Source organism: Pristiophorus japonicus, chromosome 1 (genome assembly GCF_044704955.1).
Source record: "Pristiophorus japonicus isolate sPriJap1 chromosome 1, sPriJap1.hap1, whole genome shotgun sequence".
Lineage (NCBI taxonomy): Eukaryota > Metazoa > Chordata > Chondrichthyes > Pristiophoridae > Pristiophorus > Pristiophorus japonicus.
In genome coordinates, this window is record NC_091977.1 from 439249471 (window position 1) to 439277336 (window position 27866).

The 27866-nt window shown below is 46.8% G+C and overlaps 1 protein-coding gene across 7 annotated transcripts in view; it reads right to left on the reverse strand.

Moving 5' to 3' along the window:
• The window catches only part of trappc9 (trafficking protein particle complex subunit 9), a 1402808-nt gene that overhangs the window by 807633 nt on the left and 567309 nt on the right, over window positions 1–27866 (reverse strand). The window lies entirely within an intron of this gene.

The following is a 27866-nucleotide window of genomic DNA, read 5'->3' on the forward strand; positions in this document are numbered from 1 at the left end:
TCAGGTCTCCCACCGCAGTGCCTTCTGGTGGACAGCCTCTGCCACAGGAGCAGGAAACCCCGGTCTCCACCAGTTGCATCCTCTTGTGGTGCCAGCATAGTAGACAGTGTAAACCTTATTGATAGTGCATCAGGTAACAAGTCTCTCTCTTATGCAACTATACAGTGACTACACAGAGAGTATATCTATAGTCTGCATATATAACATCACTCTCCCCCAACTCCTTTGTGCCGATTACCTTTGCACTATGTGCTCTGGCTTAGCTCTCCCCAGACTTAAGTGCCAATAGCCCTTGCACCTTGGTTGTGCTTTGGCTTGGTTCTCTCCCTGTTAACCCCCAAGTCCTTTTGCCATAACGTTGGATAGTGATTACCAGTTTGGATGGTTTGATGATGCAGTGGAGGTTCCAGTGGGTTTCTGGGTGTGATAAATGTGTGTGTCCATGGCTACATACATCCATTTCACGGCCTCCGCCACAGCGAGATCATGCAGCGGGCATATTGCATTAACATACAGGATCAGACACAGTGCAAGTACAAAGAAAGGAAGTTACAGTTTGTATCGTCACACCTTGGTTCAGTGACTTACGTTCGTTACGTTTTGCAGTCGTGCGCCAGGATTGGGTAGAATGCATTCATGGTTCTGTCATGGTAAGTACTGAGGTAGCAGTACAGATATGCGAGGACGCAGGTTCCAGAGCAACCGGACGGGTCCTCGTCATCTGTTAGCGGCGCTGCTCCCCCCTGCTAGCTGGGTGGACTTGGTTCACTCATCTAGTCAGGACTCAGGGCCTTTGCCGTTGCTTAGTGGTGGGCAGAGCCACAAGTATGTGTGGCCTTTGAGGGCTGCAGAATCTTCTGCCTGCTGTCTAACGGTGTTGGGAACCTGGCTGTTCCAGGTCCCGTTTGGGGAACTCGTTGGTTCTGACCTTTCACTCCCGGAGATGGCCGAGGTAGCGACTAAATCTGGGGGCTGCGCCGTCTCCACTCGGGTGGTGGGCAATGGCGGCTAACTGCGCGTATTGGCGCAGTTTTCGTTTCCAGGTCCGTGGCAAATAGTGCCATCGGGTGCCTGCAACGTGGGATAGACCTGAGGCAGGGCATCAGGATCAGCGCCTTTACTCTCCCGAATTCACTCGTTTGCTACTTTTGAGGATACTCGATTCCCGACATCTCGCAACAACATTTTGTTCTTTACATTAGGGGACTGGTACCGACATCTCGCAACATAATTTTGTTCACAATCTTAAATCGGTTCGTTACATTGATTGCCATGCATACAATGTCTCCAAGTTCAGTTGGTTGCAGGTCTTCTTTAAGAGAACCCTGCTGACTTTACCCCAATCAAATCCTTTGTTAGACACCTTGTTGGTCCCTCAGCGTTGCACCTTGTGATATGGCCGCGGCTATCTTTTTTTTCCAGCCACGCTGCACTTCACTGCAGCAGGGACGCTATCTTGCCTCTGTCCTCAAGCTTGACTGCCTTGATCCTTCTCTCCCGCGATTCTGCTACAAACGCTGGAAGAGTGCCGATGAATTCGCTCTTACTCCCCAGGAGTCCTGCCACTGGAGCCGGGAAGGTACTTTTAGGTCGTTCGGTCGGATCATTGCCATGCAGTTGTGATGGCTGGTCTGTTCTCTGGTGCCTGGCCCAAGCGAAGGTGAGGTTTTGCTCTGCCTCTGAGCATGGGGGACATCGATTGCTGGAGTGAAGAGGTCTTCCCATTTCCACTGGATCTTCCCCATCCACCTTGTTCTGAATAGCATTGGACCATCACCTGCAACACTCCACAGAGGTAACTTGTACATCATGCCATTATGGATTACACTTACATCTGCACTACCAAAGACTGGGATCAGCTCCTTGGTGTAGGTGCGCAACTTTTCCTGGATTGAAACCAGGTCAGGTCGTTTTTCGTTCCATAGCCTTTCAAAGGCATCCTGGCTCATCACTGACTGGCTCGCTCCACTGTCCACTTCCATGAAGACTGGAACGCTGTTTATCTCGACTTCCATTTTCTATGGAGGACAATCGATGGTGCAGGTATACACTCCATACACTTCTTCTTGGGGCTGAGCTGCGTCTCTGGCCAAATCATCATACTCCCCGCTGGATTCAAAGTCATCTACCCACTCCTCTGCTAGACGGTGAGTCGTATTTCTTTGACACATATGCTGGAGATGGCCCTTCGTGTTACAGGCTTTGCATACGTACTCAGCAAACCGACCCTGGTGAGCCCTGTGGTTTCCTCCGCAACGCCAGCGTGGTGCTACTCGATGAGCATCCCTCGGCGGACTCGGAGTTCTGGAACCCTGAGGTCTGTGCTCTCTGCCCTGGGCAGAGCTACGTTCTGCAGTCTTGCCTGTGAAAGGGTTTGAGTCCACAGTTTGAATAATTTGCTTGGTGCTGCAAGTCGAGGTTATGAACGCCTGACTAATGCTGATGGCCTTCTGCAGATGGTGTCAGCAGATAATAGCTTGTGAAGGAGGCAATCGTGGCCAATTCCCATAACGAAGATGTCTCGCAATGATTCATTGAGATGCGTGCCAAAATCACATGGTGCCGCAAGTCTCCTGAGGTCGGCAGCATAATTTGCAATCTCCTGGCCTTCAGGTCTGCAGTGAGTGCAAAATCTGTGCCTGGCCATGAGGATGCTCTGATTTGGTTTTAGTTGGTCGCGAATTAGTTCAATCAGCTCATTGTATGTCTTATCCTTGGCTTTCGTGGGTGCCAGCAAATCTCTGACGAGGCAGTAGACCACGGGCCCACGAGTGGTCATCAGTGTAGCCTTGCGCTTCTCCGCCAATGTGTCAGTCTCCCCGCCAGGTTGTTTGCCACAAAATATTGCTCGAGCCTTTCCGTGAAGGCATCCTAATCATCACCCTCTGCAAAGTCTTTGAGTGTGCCAAAGGTAGCCACATTGGCGTGAAAGTCCGTATTCTCGTTGCCAATTGTTATGTCTGCAATGACTCCAAGAGGCAATGTGTTGTACTCAAACTTTAGTGACCTTGGGCCCAATTTTCCCCAACCCCTTTTTTCAGCGCACTTACCCTAAATGCGTCGACTTTGCGCGCTGGAAACGGCGCCGAAAACAAGTGGCCCCATCCTGCCCGCTCTGCTGAGTCTCCCATGTCCTAACGTGGCATACATAGTGCAGTGGGGGGCGGAGCAACAGCCCAGCGCAGAAAACACTGCCGGCAGCTGCGCACATGCGCAGTGGAATCTGCGCGCATGCTCCTTGCCCTCCTAGCATGTCCTGCCGACTGTGAGCAGGACCCGATGCTCGCAGCCCCTATCCCCAGCTAAGTGGCCTCCCGCACCGGCTGGCCGGCTGACTTCCCGGGCCGAGGTAGACTTGAGTTTTATGTGTTATTTATTGCCGCTTGTGCTTTGTTTAGTGAGGAGAGTTTTGATTGGCGGGGGGGGGGGGGGGGGGGGGGGATGAGGAGAGTTTTGATGGGGTGGGGGAGAAAATGAGTATTTTGATGGCGGGGGGGGGGGGGGGGGGGCGGCAGAGAAGAAGAGTTAAAAAAAAACTTGTTTCTGGCATAAAAGAAGGACTTCTATTTTTTATTTGTTATGATTGATTGCTTATTACTTTTTGTGCTTTGTTTAGTGCTTTGTAAGTCTTGGTGCTTTAAATGTTCTAATCTGCGCCAAATTCTTAACTGCCCGCAATGTTTTTCAAAGCTGGCCACATATGCTGACCTAAGTTGATTTGGAGTAAGTTTTAGCTGGCCAAAGTGGCATAAATGGCCAAAACCGGTGTAAGTGGCCCCCTTTTGAAAAAAAACTCAACAAAAAAAAATTGTACTTACCTGAGTTACCCTGGAGCAAATTTATTGGGGAAAATGGCATTTTTAAACTTACACCAGAAAAACCAACTTACTCCAAAAAAATTGGAGCAAATCATGGCTAAAATTGGGCCCTTGGTCCTTTATTCGTCATTCCAGAATGAGGCACGAGCATGGTGGGCAGTCTTTTATGCTGGGCCCTGCACACCTATGCAGGTGACCCTCAGGTCTCCCACCGCAGTGCCCTCTGTCACAGTGGCAGGAAACCCCGGTCTCCACCAGTTGCACCCTCTTGTGATGCCAGCTTAGTATATACACAGTGCAAACCTTATTGATAGTACATCAGGTAACAAGTCTCCATCTTATGCAACTGTACAGTGACTACACAGAGAGTATATCTATAATCTGCATATATAACAATAACATAGCATCTGGAGGAGCACAGCAACTTGGATAGCAACTGTGCATGTGCAGTCGCCAGAAGTTGCTGTACCGATGTAACCATTTGGCCCATTTTGCCTGTGCTGGCTCTTTCATAGAGCTATCCAATTGGGCCCATTCCCCTGCCACCCAGAAATTCTAACCCTCTTCTCTTGACATTCAATGCCAATCATCATTGAATCCCCCACCAACATCCTGGGGGTCACCATTAACCAGAAACTTAACTGGATAAGCCACATAAATACGACGGCTGCAAGAGCAGCAAAGAGGCTGGGTATTCTGCGGCAAGTATCTCCTCTCCTAATTTCCCAAAGCCTTTTCACCATCCACAAGATATAAATAAGGAGTGTGATGGAATACTCTCCACTTGCCTGAATGAGTGCAGCTCTAACAACACTCAAAAAACTCCACACCATCCAGGACAAAGCAGACCACTTGATTGGCACCCCATCCGCCACCTTAAGTTACGTCCTTACGATACAGTATAAATGCACATGAGGCCCATGCTTGAGAGGTCAGTCTGTGACCTGTCTTTTATTCCATGGCACTCAAGTGATGGAAGTGGGTGGAGCTTGCCCTTTTATATCTGAAGGTCCAGGTTAGGAGTGTCTCCCACAAGTTCACCACCTAGTGGTCATTGTTCTCACAGTGTACAATGTAGGTCAGATTATACATGGGTTGCAATGCTGGTTGAATACATGACATCACTTCCCCCCCACAAAGTCTTATTGGGATCACATGTTAAGTCTCTCTGGTGGTTTAAGCTCTCTTGTAGAGCGCCTGAGTTGGGGCTCCGATTGTTGGGCACTGGCTTGAGTGTCTGCTGTTTGCGGTGCCTCAGGCCTGTCCGGACTGCCCTCAGTGACTGGACTCTCCTCCCTTTGGTTCCTGTGTTGGGTCACCTGTGGAGGAGTGAACTCTATATCGTGTTCTTTCTCATAGAAACATCGAAAATAGGTGAAGGAGTAGGCCATTCGGCCCTTCTAGCCTGCACCACCATTCAATGAGTTCATGGCTGAACATGCAACTTCAGTACCCCCTTCCTGCTTTCTCACCATACCCCTTGATCCCCCTAGTAGTAAGGACTTCATCTAACTCCTTTTTGAATATATTCAGTGAACTGGCCTCAACAACTTTCTGTGATCGAGAATTCCACAGGTTCACCACTCTCTGGGTGAAGAAGTTTCTCCTCATCTCGGTCCTAAATGGCTTACGCCTTATCCTTAGACTGTGACCCCTGGTTCTGGACTTCCCCAACATTGGGAACATTCTTCCTGCATCTAACCTGTCTAACCCCATCAGAATTTTAAACGTTTCTATGAGGTCCCCTCTCATTCTTCTGAACTCCAGTGAATACAAGCCCAGTTGATCCAGTCTTTCTTGATAGGTCAGTCCCACCATCTCGGGAATCAGTCTGGTGAACCTTCGATGCACTCCCTCAATAGCAAGAATGTCCTTCCTCAGGTTAGGAGACCAAAACTGTACACAATACTCCAGGTGTGGCCTCACCAAGGCCCTGTACAACTGTAGCAACACCTCCCTGCCCCTGTACTCAAATCCCCTCGCTATGAAGGCCAACATGCCATTTGCTTTCTTAACCGCCTGCTGTACCTGCATGCCAACCTTCAATGACTGATGTACCATGACACCCAGGTCTCTTTGCACCTCCCCTTTTCCTAATCTGTCACCATTCAGATAATAGTCTGTCTCTCTGTTTTTACCACCAAAGTGGATAACCTCACATTTATCCACATTATACTTCATCTGCCATGCATTTGCCCACTCACCAAACCTATCCAAGTCACTCTGCAGCCTCATAACATCCTCCTCGCAGCTCACACTGCCACCCAACTTAGTGTCATCCGCAAATTTGGAGATACTACATTTAATCCCCTCGTCTAAATCATTAATGTACAGTGTAAACAGCTGGGGCCCCAGCACAGAACCTTGCGGTACCCCACTAGTCACTGCCTGCCATTCTGAAAAGTCCCCATTTACTCCTACTCTTTGCTTCCTGTCTGACAACCAGTTCTCAATCCATGTCAGCACACTACCCCCAATCCCATGTGCTTTAACTTTGCACATTAATCTCTTGTGTGGGACCTTGTCGAAAGCCTTCTGAAAGTCCAAATATATCACATCAACTGGTTCTCCCTTGTCCACTCTACTGGAAACATTCTCAAAAAATTCCAGAAGATTTGTCAGCATGATTTCCCTTTCACAAATCCATGCTGACTTGGACCTATCATATCACCTCTTTCCAAATGCACTGCTATGACATCCTTAATAATTGATTCCATCATTTTACCCACTACCGATGTCAGGTTGACCGGTCTATAATTCCCTGTTTTCTCTCTCCCTCCTTTTTTAAAAAGTGGGGTTACATTGGCTACCCTCCACTCCATAGGAACTGATCCAGAGTCAATGGAATGTTGGAAAATGACTGTCAATGCATTCACTATTTCCAAGGCCACTTCCTTAAATACTCTGAGATGCAGTCCATCAGGCCCTGGGGATTTATCGGCCTTCAATCCCATCAGTTTCCCCAATACAATTTCCCGACTAATAAGGATTTCCCTCAGTTCCTCCTCCTTACGAGACCCTCCGACCCCTTTTATATCCGGAAGGTTGTTTGTGTCCTCCTTAGTGAATACTGAACCAAAGCACTTGTTCAATTGGTCTGACATTTCTTTGTTCCCCATTATGACTTCCCCTGATTCTGACTGCAGGGGACCTACGTTTGTCTTTACTAACCTTTTTCTCTTTACATATCTATAGAAACTTTTGCAATCCGTCTTAATGTTCCCTGCAAGCTTCTTCTCGCACTCTATTTTCCCTGCCCTAATCAAACCCTTTGTCCTCCTCTGCTGAGTTCTAAATTTCTCCCAGTCCCCGGGTTCGCTGCTATTTCTGGCCAATTTGTATGCCACTTCCTTGCTTCTTCTATGGGGTTGCTGAACCTCCTTTTTGTTTGATCCACATGTTTGCGGCAGATTTGTCCATTGGTAAATTTTACTACCAGAATCCTATTTCCCTCTTTGGCAACCACAGTGCCTGCGAGCCATTTGGGCCCTGCAGCGTAGTTGAGGACAAAAACAGGGTCATTTACATCAATACATCACGCCCTCGCATTCTTGTCATGGTAGTCATATTGTGACTGGCGCCTGCTCTCGACAATTTCTTTCATGGTGGGGTGTATAAGGGATAACCGGGTTTTGAGCGTCCTTTTCATTAGCAGCTCTGCGGGTGGAACCTCTGTGAGCGAGTGTGGTCGGGATCTGTAGGCCAATAGGAGGCGTGATAAGCGGCGTTGCAGCGAATCCCCTTGGATTCTGAGCATCCCGTTTGATTATCTGCACTGCTCGTTCTGCCTGGCCGTTTGAGACCGGCTTGAACGGTGCCGTTCTGACATTGCCTGCCATGAAGTCCTGGAATTCAGTGCTTGTGAAGCACGGGCCATTGTCGCTGACCAAGATGTCCGGTAGACCGTGGGCGGCGAACATTGCCAGTAGACTTTCTACCGTGGCAGAGGATGTGCTTGAATTTAAAATGTCACACTCTATCCATTTGGAGTAGGCGTTGACTACAACCAAAACATTTTTCCCATGAAAGGACCTGCGTAGTCCACATGGATGCGTGACCAAGGCTTGGCGGGCCATGGCCAGGGGCTAAGGGGGGCTTCCCTGGGCGCATTGCCCAGCTGGGCACACGTGTTGCACCTGCGAACACAAAGTTCCAGATCTGCGTCTATCCCTGGCCACTAAACGTGTGACCTGGCAATTGCCTTCATCGTGACAATGCCCGGATGCTCATTGTGAAGTTCTCTGATGAACACCTCTCTGCCCATCTGGGGCATGACTATGCGGTTTCCCCACAGTAGGCAATTGGCCTGAATCGAAAGTTCGTCCCTGCGCCTGTGAAATGGTTTAAATTCCTCAGGGCATGCCCTGTACGTGGCTGCCCAGTCCCCATTCAGGACACATTTCTTGACTAGAGACAATAGCGGGTCTCTATTTGTCCAGACTTTAATCTGACGGGCTGTCACGGGTGAGCCTTCGCTTCCGAAAGCTTCAACAGCCATGACCATCTCAGCAGCATGCTCGGTAGCCCCCTCAGTGGTGGCTAGTGGGAGTCTGCGGAGTGCATCGGCGCAGTTTTCGGTGCCCGGTCTGTGCCGAATTGTGTAGTCATAGGCGGCTAACGTGAGTGCCCACCTCTGTATGCGGGCCGATGCATTTGCATTTATGGCCTTGTTGTCGGCCAAAAGAGACATTCGGGGTTTGTAATCTGTCTCCAGCTCAAATTTCCTGCCAAACAGGTACTGGTGCATTTTCTTTACCGCATATATACATGCGAGCGCCTCCTTTTCTACCATCCCGTAGCTCCTTTCTGCCTGGAACAGACTTCTGGAGGCATAAGCTACCGGCTGTAACTGACCCTTGGCATTGACATGCTGCAACACACATCCGACACCATAGGACAACGCATTGCACGTTAACACAAGTTTCTTACACGGGTCATTTCGCGTTAACAGATTGTTGGAACATAACAAATTGCGTGCTCTATTAAAAGCCCTTTCCTGGCTGTACCCCCAGACCCATTTGCGACCTTTGCGTAGGAGCACATGTAGCGGCTCTAGCAGCGTGCTCAATTTGGGAAGAAAGTTACCAAAATAGTTCAGGAGTCCCAGGAATGAACGCAGCTCCGTCGTGTTACGGGGTCTGGGTGCTCTCTGGATCGCTTCCGTCTTGGACGCAGTAGGGCAGATCCCGTCTGTTGCTACCCTCATCCCCAGGAATTCTACCTCTGGAGCTAGGAAGACGCACTTCGCCTTTTTCAGTCGCAGCCCTACCCGGTCCAGTCTGTGTAGCACCTCCTCCAGGTTATGGAGGTGTTCTTCAGTATCGTAACCCGTGATGAGGATGTCGTCCTGAAAAACCACCGTCCCTGGAATCGACTTGGAGACTTTCCATATTTCGTTGGAAGATCGCGGCAGCCGAGCGAATCCCGAACGGACATCTGTTGTACTCAAACAACCCCTTGTGTGTCGTGATGGTGGTCAGCTTCTTCGACTCATTCGCCAGCTCCTGATTCATGTAAGCTGAGGTCAGGTCCAATTTTGAAAAAAGTTTGCCACCGGATAGCGTCGCATAGAGATCCTCCGCTCTCGGTCGCAGGTACTGGTCTTGGAGTGACACCCGATTGATGGTCGCCTTGTAATCGCCACATATCCTGACCGACCCATCCACCTTGAGCACCGGCACAATCGGGCTCGCCCAGTCACTGAATTCGACTGGCGAGATGATGCCTTCCCTCAGCAGGCGGTCCAATTCGCCTTCTATCTTTTCCCGCATCATGTACGGCACCGCTCTGGCCTTGTGGTGCACTGGCCTGGCGTCCGGGTTTATGTGAATCACTACCTTGGCCCCCATGAAAGTGCCAATGCCGGGTTGAAATAATGAGTCAAATTTGTCAAGGATCTGTGAGCATGATACTCGCTCCACAGAGGAAATTGCATTGACATCGCCCCATTTCCAGTTCATGACAGCAAGCAAACTCCTCCCCAGCAGTGCGGGACCGTCCCCCGGGACAACCCAGAGTGGCAACCTGTTCTCCGAATCTTTGTGGGTCACGATTACCGTGGCGCTGCCTAGCACCGGAATGATCTCCTTTGTATATTTCCGTCGCTGTGCCTCAATCGGCGATAATTTTGGCCTCCTGGCCTTGGACGCTCACAACTTTTCGAACTGTTTCATACCCATCAGGGACTGGCTGGCCCCCATGTCTAGCTCCATTGATACTGGGATGCCATTGAGGAGCACTTTCATCATTATCGGTGGCGTCCTGGTGTATGAACTGTATACGTGCTCCACATGAACTCGCTGAACTTCAGCTTCCAGCGATTTCCCCCAGCCTTCATTTCTGCAGGTATTTTGCTCATCTCTGCAAACTCCGGCTGAGTGTGTGCCTCCACGCATCCAACATGAGGTGCTGTTTGAAACAAAAGGTCCCTTGCCAGTTGATCGTCCCTGACTGCCGCTGTCCTTGAGTGCGCCATTAACAGGTGTTGATGGCCCCATTACTGGCCGCATTGTCCCTTGCAATGGCGTGAATCGCCTTTCAGCTTGCCATTGTCTCTGTCGAACTCCCCCTCTGGGTTCGACTGCATGTTGGGTTATACCCGACTGCCCTTGTCTGCCTGGAGAACTGTGTGCTGCTTTAACAATGTTGAATCTCTGTCCCAACTTAACACAGTACCTCTCGTCTGTTCTGCTCGTGGCCATGCTCGCGTGGTTTAAATCCCAGTTTCTCGTCGCCATTGATATGTCCTAACTATACAGCATAAATGCACACGAGGCCCATGCTTGAGAGGTCAGTCTGTGACCTGTCTTTTGTTCCATGACACTCAAGTGATGTAAGTGGGTGGAGCTTGCCCTTTTATATCTGAAGGTCCAGGTTAGGAGTGTCTCCCACAAGTTTACCACCTGCTGGTCATTGTTCTCACAGTGTACAACGTAGGTCAGATTATACATGGGTTACAATGCTGGTTGAATACATGACAATCTCCACTTGCCTGAATGAGTGCAGCTCTAACAACACTCAAAAAACTCCACACCATCCAGGACAAAGCAGACCACTTGATTGGCACCCCATCCGCCACCTTGAACATTCACTCCCACCACCACCACCACCACCGCACTGTTGCTGCAGTGTGTACCATCAACAAGATATGCACTGGAGCAACTCCCCAACGTTTTTTTGACAGGGAACGGTAACGTAGTGGTAATGTTACTGGACTAGTAATCAAGAGGCCTCGATTAATGATCCCAAGACGTGAATTCAAATCCCAGCAAGCCAGCTGGGGAATTTAAATTCAGTAAATTAAATAAGTCTGGAATAAAAAGCTAATATGGTACACCATGAAACTACCATATTGTCGTAAAGCCCCATCTGGTTCACCAATGTCCTTCAGGGAAGGAAATCTGCTCTCCTTGCCCACCCTGGCCTACATATTGCTGCAGACCCACAGAAACGTGGTTGACTCTTAAATGGCCAAGCAAGCCACTTGGTTGTACACAACCACTAGAAAAAACAGTAAGAATAAAAAAACCGGACGGACCACTTGGCATCGACTTCGGCACCGGCTGTGGATACTGCACCGGCTATGAACACGACACCTTGCCCATTCGACCCTGCAATGTCCTCCTCACCAACATCTGGGGACTTGTGCCAAAATTAGGAGAGCTGTCCCACGGACTAGTCAAGCAACAGCCTGCCATAGTCATACTCATAGAATCATACCTTTCAATGTCCCAGACTCCTCCATCACCATCCCTGGGTATGTCCTGTCCCACTGGCAGGACAGACCCACCAGGGCTGGCAGAACAGTGGTACACAGTCGGGAGGGAGTGGCCCTGGGAGCCCTCAACATGGACTCCGGACCCCAAGAAGTCTCATGGCTTCAGGTCAAACATGGGCAAGGAAACCTCCTGCTGATTACCACCTACCACCCTCCCTCAGCTGATGAATCAGTACTCCTCCATGTTAAACACCACTTGGAAGGACACCGAGGGTATCAAGGGCACAGAATGTACTCCGGTTGGGGAACTTCAATGTCCATCACCAATAATGGCTCAGTAGCACCACTACTGACTGAGCTGGCCGAGTCTTGAAGGACATATCTGCCAGACTGGGCCTGTGGCATGTGGTGAGATAACCAAGATGAGGGGAAAAACCTACTTGACCTCGTCCTCACCAATCTGTCACCTGTCACAGATGCACCTGTCCATGACAACATTGGTAGCAGTGACTACCGCACAGTCATTGTGGCGACAAAGTCCCGTCTTCACACTGAAGACATCCTCCACAGTGTTGTGTCGCAGTAACATCGTGCTAAATGGGATAGATTTAGAACAGATCTAGCAGCTCAAAACTGGGTATCCATGAGGCGTTGTGGCCCATCAGCAGCAGCAGAATTGTATTCCATCACAATCTGCAACCTCATGGCCTAGCATATCCCTCACTCTACCATTACCATCAAGCCAGGGGACCAACCACGGTTCAATGAAGAGTGTATAAGAGTATGCCAGGCACAGCACCAAGTGTCTATAAAAATGAGGTGCCAACCTGGGGAAACTGCAACACAGGACTACATATGCATGCTAAAATGCAGAAGCATCATGCTGTAGACAGGGCGAAGCAATCCCACAATCAATGGATCAAATCAAAATGCTGCAGTCCTGCCACATCCTGTTGTGAATAGTGGTGGAAAATTAAACAACTAACAGGAGGAGGAGCCCAGCACGTGAGTGCAAAAGACAAGGCTGAAGTGTTTACAACCATTTTCATCCAGAAGTGCTGAGTGAATGATCCATATCGGCCTCCTCTTGAGGTCCCCACCATCACAGAATCCAGTCTTCAGCCAATTCGATTCACTCCACGTGATATCAAGAAACAGATGAGCGCACTGGATACAACAAAGGCTATGGGCCCCGACAACATCCCGACTGTTGTGCAGAAGATGTGTTCCAGAACTAGCCTCACCTCTAGCCAAGCTGTTCCAGTACATCTACAGCACTGGCATCTATCCGACAATGTGTAAAACTGCCCAGGTATGTTCTGCCACAAAAAGCAGGACAAATCCAAGACGGCCAATTACCGCCCCATCAGTCTACTCTCAATTAGCAGCAAAGTGATTGAATCTCGCATCGACAGTGCTATCAAGTGGCACTTACTCACCAATAACCTGCTCACCAATGCCCAGTTTGAGTTCCACCAGGACCATTCAGTTCCAGATCTCATTACAGCCTTGATCCAAACGTGGACAAAAGAGCTGAATCCCAGAGATGAGGTGAGAGTGACTGCCCTTGACATCAAGGCAGCATTTGACCGAGTGTGGCAGCTTTTGACCGAGTGTGGCATCAAGGAGCTCCAGTAAAACTGAAGTCAATGGGAATTAGGGGGAAAACTCTCCACTCGCTGGAGTCAGACCTAGCACAAAGAAAGATAGTTGTTGTGGTTGGAGGCCAATCATCACAGCCCCAGGACATCACTGCAGGAGTTCCTCAGGGCAGTGTCCTAGGCCCAACCATCTTCTGTTGGAAAAAGCCAAGTTTAAGGCTATCTCTTTTCACTTTAATAATCAGGATCGACTGTAAAACCAATCTGATGGATATATTGTGTTCAGAGTATAAGACGGAATATGACATTAGTTGTAGAGCAAAAACATACAACCGTAACCAATAGTTAATACCCATTGTGATTGGACAAATGGCTGGCACACGTGAGCAGTTCACTGGCTTGCAGTCTCTTTCTGTTTCGAGCTTCCTTTGGTAAAGCATGGGTTCACTCGAAGAGTGTTCGACCAGTTCAACTTCTGTTTTGTTCTCCCCGAACCGTCTGAGAGAGCAACCTTGAGGGCGGCTACCTTTATTTTATTTTTGGGGGTAGGCCTGACCCTGGATATTGACAAGACCCTTTGACCTATAGAGGTTTTCCTAAAAACTTAATATCCAATAAGGCTTCTAGTTCTTTGTCTTGATTCTCAAAACAAAGCCCACCCTAAAGATGTCTTATGATTTTGACCACGTTTTCTCTGTTTATACTAACCCAGGATTTCTTCATGTGGAAATCTCTCTTGTCCCTATCCTCTCCTTTGATCCCATGATGGCAAACCAGAAAACAGCTCGCCCAGAGTTATCTCTTTTACGACGTATCAGCATGTTTACACTAACTCGCTCAACTTCCATCCCATTCAAAGTCTCTCTGAAACAAATTGTCTTAAAGGTAAATAAAACTAAAGCTTTAACTTGAAAACCACGGATAATGGTTGTCACAGTGCAAAATACTATAACATCTCAGCAGGGTACCAAGACATTAGCATTTCTAAGCATCTACTACCAGTCAAGGAGACATCTCGTCTCCAAGATCTAAACAACAATTTAAAACACAGCATATCGTATCAGTTTAATACATTTTTAGGCATCCCTGATTTCTAACAATTCAGCTGCTTCATCAATGACCTTCCCTCCAGCATAAGGTCGGAAGTGGGGATGTTCGCTGATGACTGCAGTGTTCAGTGCCACTTGCAACTCCTCAGATAATGGAACAGTCCATGCCCGCATGCAGCAAGACCTGGACGACATTCAAGCTTGAGCTGAGAAGTGGCAAGTCACATTTGCACTACACAAATGCCATGCAATGATTATCTCCAACAAGCAAGATTCTAAACATTCAACGGCATTACCATCATTATCCTGGGGGTCACCATTGACTAGAAACTTAACTGAACCAGCCACATAAATACCATGGCAACAAGAGCAGGTCAGAGGCTGGGTATTCTGCGGCAAGTGTCTCACCTCCTGGCTCGCCAAAGCATTTCCACCATCTACAAGTCCCAAGTCAGGAGTGTTATGGAATACTCTCCACTTGCCTGGATGAGTGCAGCTCCAACAACACACAAGAAGCTCGACACCATCCAGGACAATGCAGCCCGCTTGATTGGCACTCCATCCACCACCTTAAACATTCACTCCCTCCATCACCAGAGTACCGTGGCTGCAACGCCAAGAGTTCTTCGGCAGCACCTCCAAAACCTGCGATCTCTACCACCTAGAAGGACAAGGGCATCAGGTACATGGGAGCACCATCACCTGCAAGTTCCCCTCCAAGTCAAACATCATCCTGACTTGGAAGTATATTGCTGTTCCTTCATCGTCGCTGGATCAGAATCCTGGAACTCCCTCCCTAAAAGCACTGTGGGAGTACCTTCACCACACAGATTGCAGCATTTCAAGAAGACGGCTCACCATCATCTTCTCAAGGGCAATTAGGAATGTCAATAAATGCTGGCCTTGCCAGCGCCACCCACATCCCATGAACGAATAAAAAAACCTCCCAAACCCATAACTTCTACTATCTAGAAAGACAAGGGCAGCAGGCGCATGGGAACAGCACCATCTGCAAGATCCCATCCAAGTCACACATCATCCTGACTTGGAAAGAAATCACCGTTCCTTCATCAAGGCTGGGTCAAAATCCTGGAACTCACTCCCTAACAGCATTGTGGGAATACCATCACCACAAGGAGTCCAGCGGTTCAAAGCTGCGTCTCACCACCACCAAAGGCAGCAAGGGATGGGCAATAAATTTTGGCCTCGCCACAATGGCCACACCCCATGAATAAATTTTTAAAAATCTCCTCTGCACCCTGTCTAAAGTCTTGACATCCTTCCAAAAGGCTATGAAGAAAGAGGCCACAGAAAGGACAGTCTTAAAAAAAGTATGGGGGGTATGCTCTGGGCTATTGGTCAGAATGCAGATGAGTTATTCCATTTAAGTTAAGTGACACATCCGCTGATTTGCAGAAGTATAGGTGTCTATTATTTTATATTATTATGCAAAGACGAGTTGTGTTGCTTGTAATAAACGACTGCAGAGCTCCTAATCAGATCCTGGAGCACATTATTGAGCACTGCCCTCAGAGGAAATTTGCAGGCAGCCTACAAGAAATCCACACCAACTCCAGCTTTGGCCTGGAAATCCAACTTAGATATTGACATTTGATTTGATTTGTTATCGTACGAAAGAAGTGAAACCATTCAGAACCATATTGCTATGTCCACCTGATGTGAAATAAATCAGCTTAAAGACTTAGTCCATCTTACAAACATTACAAAACAAAGGATAGGAAAAGTCCTCCCCCAACAAACCAGTCCCGTACTTAAACGGCACAACTTGTCCAGACCACAAAAACCCCTGCAACTCCACTTCCCACCCGCCCCTCCCCACACCCTCCAACCAAATTTGCCACGCAATATTTGAGGGGAAAAAAAGAGGCCAACTTAGGGAAAATAAACAAGTTCCAGTGTCTGGGAGACCCATTGCCCAACATACCACTTACCTTTTATGCGTGGTTATGTTGATCAGTCAGGAACTTATCCAGTTCCCTTTTGACTGTTTTCAACAAAACCACGCACACTACATTTACCAACTTGTCCCACAGGTTGATGACTCTGACAAAGAAATACCTCCCGATATCTAACCGAGTTCTATGCTTTCATAAATGACATTCATGTCCTCTGGTCCTCCTCCTTAACCAGTCTAGCTCAAATAGCCTATTCACATGGATCAAATCTGATTTTTTCATTATTGTAAAGATCTCAATTGAATCTCCTCATAGGCTATGCTTTTCTAGAGTAAAAAAAACAGTACTCCAAGTCTACTTTCGTCATTTGAAATTACTTATCAATCTCGTGGCTCTCCCCAAATCAATTCCAAGGTGTCCAAATCACCCACCATGAGGGAACCAAAACTGGATTCTACACAAGACCTAACCAAGACCTGAAACAAGGTCAGTCGAACGCTTTGGTTAAACGTCATCAAGAGAAATTGAAGAACTGCACATGCAAAAAACACAAATATCCAGTCCAGTTTGCATTACAATGCTATTGTGAAATTCTTGGGTTACGCTATCATGCAAGTAGATATAGGACAGTACGACTCCCATAAACGCAAAACGATCAGCCGTTTACAGGAGCAACTGATGCCACTGAGCCGAGGAGGAATCTAAAGCAGACCCAAAATTTGTAACAATTCATGGAAGTTTACAAAGGCTAAAATTTAAAAGTAAACAAACCAGAAATATCTAAAAATGCTGACCAGATCAAGAGACAGAGATTAAGTTAGCGTGATTACCAGGAAAGTGGAAAGGAAGGAATAGGCACTCCTATTAAAAATTTTGAAATGAAGGCTGAGAAAGAGCATTGGAAGCAGAAGGAAAAGCAATGCTGGGAGGAAAGAGAGGGAACAAGGCAAACGAGGAGAAAGCGCAGTGCATGGCCAGTTATGCGGTGACCACGAATGTAAATAAGGTTGACTCCTTATAGAATGGGGTTGTAAGACATTGGCTGTTCTTTCATGATAGTACATGACAGCCTGAAGGATTGCCATTGTGTTAAGAGCAAAGTTAACACATTTCGAGTTGGACTGTAAAAGACATCAGGAAGACATAGATAAGTTAGTGGAATGTGCAGACAACTGCAATTTCAAGTAATACATGATGCATATTGTTATGATACACAGAGATAACTGGAACAGCACTATTAAATAGTGTGCCATTTTTTTCTTCTGCTATGATGTCTAATTGCATTTGAGGAAAGATCCAAAACTGGGACCAGCTTGGAGGGACTCAAATAATCATAAACTTATATTTATAGAGCGCTTTTAACAGTAAAACGTCCCAAGGCGCTTAAGCTCAAATCAACTTGTCCTGTTTTTCAAAATGTTAGAGAATATTCACAATTAATCCATGTGTTGGAAACAACTAAATTGGATCATTGAGCCGTTCTCTTCATATATTTAAAGTCTACTTCACTTGCTATTTTACCAGGCCTTAAGACAGCCTGCAATTATGTCTGTCTGTCTGGTTCGAGGGGCCAAATGGACAACTTTTTTTTCATTCGTTTGGAGATTTGGGTGTCGTTGGCAAAGGCCAGCCTTTAGTGCACATCCCAAATTGCCCAAGAGAAGATGGTGGTGAGCCATCGTCTTGAACCGCTGCAGTCTGTGTGGTGAAGGTACTCCCCACAGTGCTGTTCGGGAGGGAGTTCCAGGACTTCGACCCAGCGACGATTAAGGAATGGCAATATGTTTACAAGTCAGAATACTGTGCCTCCCTGGTGCCAAGGTCAAGGATGTCACAGAGCAGTCGCAGGGCATCCTGGGGGGGGGGGGCGGGGGGGGGGGGGCGGGGGGTAAGCAGCTAGAGGTTGCGGTCCATATTGAGACCAACAACATAGGTAAAATGAGGGATGAGGTCCTACAGGAAGAATTTAGGGAGCTAGGAAGAAAATTAAAGAGTAGGACCTAAAAGGTAGTAATCTCCGGGTTACGACCGATGCCACTGCTAATGAGTACAAGAATAGAAGGATCGAGAGGATGAACAGGCGGCTGGAAAATTGTTGCAGGAGGGAGCGCTTTAAATTCTTGAGGCATTGGGACCTCTTCTGGGGGAGATGGGACCTGCACAAAATCGGATGGATCTCCCTCAACAGCGCCGGGATCAATATCTTCGTGGGGAGTTTTGCTAGTGCTGTTGGGGAGAGTTTAAACCAGCTTGGCAGGGGGAAAGGAATTTGAGAACGAATTCAAAAGCGAAGGAAGTAAAGCTGAAATTGAATAGCAAGAATCTAGAAAGCGAATCTGTAAGATAGAGGAAACAGGGTTTAGTATGTCATAAGCAAGGAGGTCTTCCTGGATTTTTAGGCAAGATAGAGAGAGGGGTAAAAAGGGGAGGGGCGGTTGCGGTACTGATTAAATAAACTATTACAGCAGTGAGGAGGGATGATATGTGAGATGGATTAACTGAGGCCATATGGGTCGAACTGAAAAATAAAAAAGGAGCGGTCACACTTCTGGGAGTGTATTACAGACCCCCAAACAGTGGGAGGGAGATAGAGGAGCAAATATGTAGGCAAATTGCTGTGAAGTCTAAAAACCATAGGGTAGTAATAGTAGGGGATTTTAACTATCCAAATATTGATTGGGACAAATTTAATGTGAAGGGTATAAAGGGTGCAGAATTCTTGAAATGCATTCAAGAGAACTTTTTTCGTCAGTATGTAGCAAACCCAACATGAGAGGGGGCGGTCTTAGATTTAGTTTTGGGGAATGAAGCTGGGCAAGTTGAAGGGGTATTAGCGGGGGAGCATTTGGGTGCCAGTGACCATAATTCAGTCAGATTCAAGTTGGTTATGGATAAGGACAAGAATCGGCCTGGAATAAAAGTTCCAAATTGGGGAAAAGCTAATTTTGCTAAGTTAAGGAGTGATTTGGCCATAGTTGACTGGAAACAGCTACTTGTGGGTAAATCGGTGTCGGAACAGTGGGAGGCATTCAAGGAGGAGATCCGAAAGGTTCAGGCCAAACATGTGCCCTTAAAGAAAAAAGCTGGGAAAACATTCTAGAGCCCCCAGGATGTCTAGGGACTTACAGGGGAGGATTAAGAAAAAATGGGATGCTTACGTCACATATCAACGGCTAAATACTTCAGAATCTTGAGTGGAATATAGAAAGATAAGTAAAATTAAAAAGGATATTAGGAATGCTAAGAGAGAGCACGAGAAATTCTTGGCCAGTAAAATTCGGGAAAATCCTAAGATGTTCTATAAATATATTAAGAGTAAGGGGGTAACTAAAGAAAGGGTAAGGCCTATTAGAGACCATGAGGGTAATCTTTGTGAGGAGGTGGAAGTTATTGGTAGAGTTCTTAACGAACAATTTGCATCTGTTTTCACAAAGGAAAGAGGTAATGCAGAAACTGCTATCGAGGAGGAGTGTGATATTCTGGATTAAATAAATATAGTGAGAGAGGAATTATTAAGGAGTTTAGCAGCTTTGAAAGTAGATAAGTCCCCAGGCCCGGATGAAATGCATCCCAGGTTGTTGAGTGAAGTAAAAGAGGAAATAGTAGAGGTCTTGACCATCATTTTCCAGTCCTCTTGGATATAGGCATGGTGCCGGAGGATTGGAGGACTGCTAATGTCGTACCCTTGTTTAAGAAGGGAAAAAGGGATAGGTTGAGTAATTACAGGCCTGTCAGCCTACCATCAGTGGTGGAAAAATTATTGGAAAAAATCCTGAAAGACAGGATAAATTTGCATTTGGATTGGCAAGGATTAATTTGGGACAGTCAGCACGGATTTGTTAAGGGAAGATTGTGTTTGACTAACCTGATTGAATTTTTTGAGGAGGTAACCAAGAGGGTCGATGAGGGTACTGCGTAGGATGTAGTATATATGGACTTTAGCAAGGCTTTTGATAAGGCCCCGCATGGTAGATTGGTCATGAAGGTTAAAGCCCATGGGATCCAGGGCAAAGTGGCAAGTTGGATCCAAAATTGGCTTGGTGGTAGGAAGCAAAGGGCAATGATTGATGGATGTTTTTGTGACTGGAAGAATGTTTCCAGTGGGGTTCCGCAGGGTTCAGTACTGGGACCCTTGCTTTTTGTGGTATATATCAATGATTTAGATTTCAATATAGGAAGTATGATTAAGAAGTTTGCAGATGACACTAAAATTGGCTGCGTGGTTGATAATGAAGAGGAAAGCCAGGGGCTGCAGGAGGATATCAATTTACTGGTCAGGTGGGCAGAACAGTAGCAAATGGAATTGAATTCAGAGAAGTGCGAGGTGATGCACTTTGGGAGGGCTAATAAGGAAAGGGTATACACATTAAGCGGTAGGCCACTTAATAGTGTAGATGTACAAAGGGACCTTGGAGTGCTTGTCCACAGATCCCTGAAAGTAGCAGGCCAGGTGAATAAGGTGGTTAAGAAGGCATATGGAATGCTTGGCTTTATTGGCCAAGGCATAGAATATAAAAGCAGGGAGGTTATGCTTAAATTGGATAATACTTTGGTTAGGCCATAGCTGGAGTACTACATGCAGTTTTAGTCACCATATTATAGGAAGGACGTGATTGCACTAGAGAGGGGGCAGAGGAGATTTACGAGGATGCAGCCTGGAATGGAGAATCTTAGTTATGAGGACAGATTGGACAAAGTGGATAGTAAGGGTCTATTTCCATTGGTGGAGGGGGCTATTATGAGGGGGCAAAGTTTTAAGGTGGTTGGTGAAAGGTTTAGAGGGGATTTGAGGGGGGTCTTCTTCACGCAGAGGGTTGTGGGGATCTGGAACTCGCTGCCTGGAAGAGTGGTGAATGCAGAAACCCTCACCACTTTTAAGAGCTGGTTGGATGGGCACTTAAAATGCTGTAACCTGCAGAGTTATGGACCTAGAGCTAGTAAGTGGCATTAGGCTAGACGACCTTTTGTTGGTCGGCGCAGATATAATGCTAAGTACTGCAAGGAATAGAATACGGCCAGGGTGATCTCCTGGACTAGTTTCGATTGCCTGGATGGATCGGAGAGGAATTGTCCCAGATTTTTTCTCCCTAAATTGGCCTGGGTTTTTAATCTGGTTTTTGACTCTCCCAGGAGATCACATGGCTCCAGCTGGGGTGGAGTGTCGATATTTTTAGTATAAGGGGTATTGCAGTGGTGTGGGGCAGACTGGTTGCGTTGGGTGCTCTTTGCCTTTCCGTTATTGTTCATGGGTTTTTATGTAACCTTTAGGGTTGCTGACGAAGGGCTGTGTGGCTCTTTGTCGGCCGGCGCGGACACAATGGGCTGAGATGGCCTCCTTCTGCGCTGTGGATTTCTATGTTTCTAACTTGGAGGGGAATTTGCAGGTGATGGTGTTCCCATGCGCCTGCTGCCTTTGTCCTTCTTGGTGTTAGAAGTTGCGGGTTTGGGAGGTGCTGCCAAAGAAGCTGTGGCGAGTTGCTGCAGTGTATCTTGTAGATTGTACACACTGCAGCCATGGTGTACCGGTGGTGGAGGGAGTGAATGTTAAAGGTGATGGATTGGGTGTCAATCAAGCGGGCTGCTTTGTCCTGGATGGTGTTGAGCTTCTTGAGTGTTGTTGGAGCTGCACTCATCCAGGCAAGTGGAGAATATTCAATCACACTCCTGACTTGTACCTTGTCGAAGGTGGATAGGTTTTGGGGAGTCAGGAGGTGAGATACTCGCCGCAGAATACCCAGTCTCTGACCCGCTCTTGTTGCCACGTATTTACGTGGTCCAGTTAAATTTCTGCTCTTCGGTGACCCCCAGGATGCTGATGGTGGAAGATTCGGCAATGGTAATGCCATTGAATAACAAGGGGAGGTGGTTAGACTCTCGCTTGTTGCAGATTGTCATTGCCTGGCACTTATGTGGCGCGAATGTTACTTGCCACTTATCAGCCCAAGTCTGAATGTCGTCCAGGTCTTGCTTCAAGTGGGCATGGACTGCTTCATTTTCTGAAGCGTTGCGAATGGAACTGAACACTGTACAATCATCAGCGAACATCCCCATATCTGACCATATGATGGAGGGAAGCTCATTGATGAAGGAGCTGAAGATGGTTTGGCCAAGGACACTGCCCTGAGGAACTCCTGCAGCGATATCCTGGGCTGGGATGATTGAACTCCAACAACCACAACCATCTTCCTTTGCGCTAGGTATGTCTCCAGCTAGTGGAGAGTTCCCCCTTCCCCGATTCCCATTGACTCCAATTTTACGAGGACAATTTTACTCGATGCCACACTCGGTCAAATGCTGTCTTGATGTCAAGGGCAGTCACTCTCCCCTCACCTGCTCCTAATTCTTATGTTCTATTCTTATGTCTGTCCCAGGGTCTTATTTAACAAGCTCACAGCTTAGTTTCATCCTGGAAGAATAAGAAAGAAAGAATTGATATAGCATCTTCCACGAACACCAAATGTCCCAAAGTGCTTTACAGCCAATGAAGTACTTTTTTGTTTGAAATGCAGTAATGTTGGAAACACAGCAGCCAATTTGCGCACAGCGAGCTCCCACAAACAGCAATGTGATAATGACCAAATAATCTGTTTTGTTATGTTGATTGAGGGATAAATATTGGCCAGGACACCAGGAATAAATCCTCTGCTCTTCTTCAAAATAGTGCCATGGAATCTTTTACGTCCACCTGAGAGAGCAGATTAGGTTTGATGCATCATCTGAAAGATGGCACTTCTGACAGTGCAGTACTCTATCAGTACTGCACTGGAGTGTCAACCTAGATTTTTGTGCTCAAGTCTCTGGAGTGTGTCTTGAACTCACAACCTTCTGACTCAGGTGAGGGTGCTACCAACTGAGTCACTGGCTGATACTCAGTGAGTGAAGGTTGGAGACAGACTTCTGATGAAGGGCACCCAGGTACAATGTGACTTTTTTTATTGATGATTCTGGAGTCAAAAGCTATCAGAACTGGGTAAAGAATGGCATGCATTTGCTTATTCATCTATCTGCTTCTCACTGCAGTGCAACACAGACTATGGGTTAGTTCCATCTCAAATAAAATCTCTCCTTTGCAGACATGTGGTCCAAACAACAAGATGTCGCATAGTGGACTTCTCAAAATGTAGTACTGAATTGTAGGAAAACACTGCATGATAATGGGTTCTCTGGGAAAACTTGAAGCGTTAACACCAGAATTCTGAAAAGCCAAGATCCTCAGGAAATGTTCACTCTCACCAAATAGCTAGCCAATGGCTAATTGCACCATCACTACAAAGGTGATAAACATGTCCAATAGTACAGGAGAATGCCTAGTGGTTCGGCCATTACCTTCCGACATTACAACAGTGACTACACTCCAAAAGTACTTCATTGGCTGTAAAGCGCTTTGAGACGTCCGGTGGTCGTGAAAGGTGCTATACAAGTTCACGTCTTTCTTTCTTCTTACACACAGAAATAGGTGGGCGCCCTGAAGATAACTGCTTTCAGAAACTAACAGCAATTTGGACGGCAAAGCCGCCAAGAATAAACTGCCAAAAATGAGAGATTGAGGAAAAAAAAACTCTTGGAGCAGTTTCCAGACTGCTGGATTTAAGATCTACAGTTGTAGTGGTTCCTTTGCTAGCCTCCTGGCTGAGAGTCATGTGTTGACCAAACATCACATCATTACCAGGTCACCCACACCATTATTTCAGTCTATCTGGCTGCAGCGCAAATAATGGCGTGAATCCAGCCATTGACTAATGGACTTTTATTTGCATTGGCAAGGCCAATGGCGGAATGGCGCAAATTTGCAAGCAAACAATGGGACAACGCAATCCATGGCATCACTCACTTATTCCATTATTTCTTCAAAGTTTTATATATCAATGGTGCACATCGACATTAATTTACTGCTATGACACAAGTTTGCAGCAAATTCAGATTTGTGTCAACAATATCAGCTATTACCAACAAAACTATTATCCTAAAACAATGAGTTTTACAATAAATATTATAAAACAGTATTATATCCAAGTGATTTCAAGGCTGCAATCTCATATATATTGTTAAATACAAATAAAGCTTGAAAGCGTTATGCTTTGTTTCTGAACCTTTCAATTAGATTACTGCATTATAAGTTATTTTTTTAAATAACTCTCATCATCAGCGAGGATGATTTGCTTCCATGAGAGTTCACAGATGTTTCAATGAAGGATCCGATGTTCCAGTCCTGAACTCCAGTTGAGGAGGTGGAAGATGCCGGTGCGTGAATTTTTTTTAACATGTGGTGACCGTCACACGGGCTTGACGGAGCTAGGCCTTTATCCAGTGGCAAGGATTAACCAGGATGACTGGGGACCTGCTCTGCTGCACGGACCCTAGTGCACACACATAACGCAGTGTGGGCAGGTTTGTGCTGCCCCTGGGCTTTTCTGGGCCCCATACCCTCATTCGCCGCACCTCCGCCATGATGTTTCAGGGCCCAGCACTCCAGCTCTATTTATAGCCCCGACCTGCGGTGGTGTTCTCGTACAGATTGGGGCGGCTCTACATAATAGACAGAGCAGCTAAAGTTGTGTCGAGAGTTAAAATTAGAGCTGAAGCTGTTTTAAGACTTCAGTGGTATATCATCATGGCATACGTCATTGCTTGCCTCAGTTCATCCGCTGCTGAAGTCCTCATCCATGCCTTTGTTACCTCTAGACTTCACTATTCCAATGCACTCCTGGCTGGCCTCCCACATTCTATCTTACGTAAACTAGAGGTGATCCAAAACCTGGCTGCCCATGTCCTAATTTGCACCATGTCCCGCTCACCCATCATCCCTGTGCTCGCTGACCTACATTGGCTCCGGTTAAGCAACGCCTCGATTTCAAAATTCCTGTCCTTGTTTTCAAATCTCTCCATGGCCTCACCTCTCCCTATCTCTGTAATCTCCTCCAGCCCGACAACATCCCACCCCCAATCCCCTTGAGACGTTTCACTACGTTAAAGGCGCTATATAAATACAAGTCGTTGTTGTCACATGATTCACAGGAGGGTAAAACAAAGATATTTTATTAGAACTGAAGTAATTGGACTGTGAAGATAGTAGAACCAATGTCCTCATTAATATTGTAGGGACAATGCTTCAAAAGAAAAACATACTCGGTGATTACAACAACTATCAAGCCACAAGGGAGTCTTAAGCTCCAGAGATAGTGCAAGTAAGAGCCACGAGGTTGATCCCTAGTGATAGGGAACTGAGTTATAAGGAAATTCTGGATTAAAAACAGGCCATTCTGCTTTGAAAGAGGATGACTAAGAGGAAACCTCAAAGGTAGAACAGATAGTACAAGGCATAGAAAAGATAAACCTGGAATACAACTTCAAGTTGAAATAGTGACAGGCACAGAAGTCCCATTAAATGGAAAGGAAATTTAAGTGTTAATAAGTTCTTCAAAAAAGGAGTACTCAATATAAATAATGCACTTCTGGGTAGCGCAGTGGAGGCAAAAATCCTGGCATCATTTAAGAAACAGTTGGATGAAATGATTGGATGGCTGCAGGTGAGACAGTAGTGTTTTTCTGGATGGATGAGCTAGGATGGATTCGTGGCTTTTCCTATCAGTATCTATCCAGTGATTTTGTGATTTTCTTTAAAATAACGTTCTGTCTTCTACACTGAGGTTTCATAAATTACTGGGATATGTTTTGCAATTTGTGAAGAGATGTAAAAAGTATTCAATACTTTCCTCCATACTCTATTTGATAATTAACAGGAAAAAATCCACATAGACCAAACAGATGCAAGAAATTCTATAAATAGTTCTTGCTGGCAGTTACCATGGCAATCAGAACTGCATTTGGTTTCAGGATTATCTGGTGTATGTGAAGCAAATCTTGTTGCTATTCAAAGGCTATAAAGAGGGAAAAGGGAAGAACATTGATGGAAAATTAAACAGCAGCCCAGGTGGGAGTTCACTGAATGTCTATTTCTGACCCCGCATAATGCCAAACCGATCTCTTCCTATCCTTTAATTTGCACTTCATTACCAGCCTCTTTAGCAAGTATCTGTACAAGTAAAGGTTATAAATTCTCCACTGCAGAATGGCTTTTTGTAATTACACTGCTTAGATTTGTAGCTTGCTGCCACCGTATTTCTTTGCAAGCAAATACAATTCAATTGATTCCTTCCTCAACAGTGCAAAGATTTGAGTAACCTAGAATTTTATTGGAGAACTATTATGCTTACCATTTTGAGGGATATAGGCCCCAAGTTTCCACACGCGGCAAAAAAGGCGCCCCTCAGTGTTGACAAGGTTTTTTCAAGCATACAAAAATCTTCACTTACTCCATTCTAAGTTAGTTTGGAGTACGTTTTCACTGTGGAAACTTTCGAATCAGGAGTCAGTGGCTGGACACGCCCCCTTTTGAAAAAAAAATTCAGTTCCAAAGTGAAACTGTTCGACCTGACTAGAACTGCAGAAAACTAAGGGCCCAAGTTTCCACATGATAAAAAACGGGCGCCCCTCCGAGCTGGGCGCCCGTTTTTCGCGCCTAAAACGGCGCCGGAAAAAAAACGAGCGATTCTGGAGCACTTTGCAGCTCCTTGTCTGCTTGGCGCGGCGCCCAAGGGGGGCGGAGCCTACACTCGCGCCAATTTTTTAAGTGGGAGGGGGCGGGTACTATTTAAATTAGTTTTTTTCCTGCCGGCAATGCTGCACATGCGCGTTGGAGCGTTCGCGCATGCTCAGTGTGAAAAAAACATCGGCACTCGGCCATTTTTGTAGTTCTTTGTAGCTGTTTAGTTTTTTTAACATTTTTTAATAAAAGTACATTGCCATCAGCACAGAGGCTTCTTGTAGCAGTGAGAAGGGTGCAGGAAGCCTCAGAAAGTTGAGGCAGCCGTTTCCCGACAACCTCCCCCTTTTGCCGTCGGGAAATGGCTCCTCAATTTCTGAGGCTTCCTGCAGCCTTCTCTCTTTCCCGCCAGCCGTCTGGAACGGCTCCATTCCCTTCCCCCCCGCCCCCACGTTCGGTCGGCTCCCTCCCTTCCCCCCACCCCCCGCGTTCGGTCAGCTCCCGCCCGCCCGCATTCGTCGGCTCCCTTCCCTCCCCCCACCCCCTCCCGCGTTCGTCGGCTCCCTTCCCTCCCCCCCCCGCGTTCGTCGGCTCCCTTCCCTCCCTCCCCCTGCGTTCGTCGGCTCCCTTCCCTCCCCGCCGCCGCCCCCCCCCCCCCCCGCGTTCGTCGGCTCCCTTCCCTCCCGCCACGTTCGTCAGCTCCCTCCTCCCGCGTTCGGTCGGCTCCCTCCTCCCCCGTTTTGTGAGGCTTGCTGCACCATTCTCCCTGGCTGAAGCACTTTCACACAGGTAGGAAGATGGTGCATTTAATCTTTTCCTTGCTTATAAATGTTTATTCAGGTTGGATTTATTTGTATAATATTTGTATTTATAAATAAGGATTGACTGTAGAATTTAATGAGTTCCCTTCCCCCCCCTCCCCCCCAACGCCCCCCTCTCGTTCTGGAAGTCCGATTTGTAACCTGCGCCTGATTTTTTAATGTGTAGAACAGGTTTATTCAGTTCTACAAAAATCTTCATTTGCTCCATTCTACTTTAGTTTGGAGTACATTTTCATTGTGGAAACTTTCAAATCAGGCGTCAGTAGCCGGACACGCCCCCTTTTGAAGAAAAAATTCTGTTCCAAAGTAGAACTGTTCTACCTGACTCGAACTGCAGAAAAAAAAATGGAGAGAATTGCGAATTCTAAGATAGCCCGTTCTCCACCAGTTGCTCCTAAAAA